This window comes from Juglans regia, unplaced genomic scaffold (genome assembly GCF_001411555.2).
Source record: "Juglans regia cultivar Chandler unplaced genomic scaffold, Walnut 2.0 Scaffold_9133, whole genome shotgun sequence".
In the NCBI taxonomy this organism is placed as follows: domain Eukaryota; kingdom Viridiplantae; phylum Streptophyta; class Magnoliopsida; order Fagales; family Juglandaceae; genus Juglans; species Juglans regia.
Genome location: NW_023364130.1, coordinates 1 through 227, shown reverse-complemented (window position 1 = coordinate 227; position 227 = coordinate 1). Strand labels below are relative to the sequence as shown.

General features: G+C 53.3%; 1 pseudogene; it reads left to right on the top strand.

The window, feature by feature from the left end:
• Positions 1 to 103, top strand: LOC118347527 (annotated as a pseudogene; the record flags this gene model as incomplete).
• Between the last annotated feature and the right edge of the window lie 124 nt (positions 104 to 227).

Here is a 227-nt window from a genome sequence, read left to right as displayed (position 1 = left end):
GCACTAATGCACCGGATCCCATCAGAACTCCGCAGTTAAGCGTGCTTGGGCGAGAGTAGTACTAGGATGGGTGACCTCCTGGGAAGTCCTCGTGTTGCACCCCTCGTTTTTGTTTTTTCCGCCCTGCGAGATAAATTGACAAGAAGGACCACTCGGGAGTGGATTTTTCGGGAAATCTCGCCCTGCCCATCGCGTAGCCATGGGTTTGGATCAGATCTCCGTTTGGA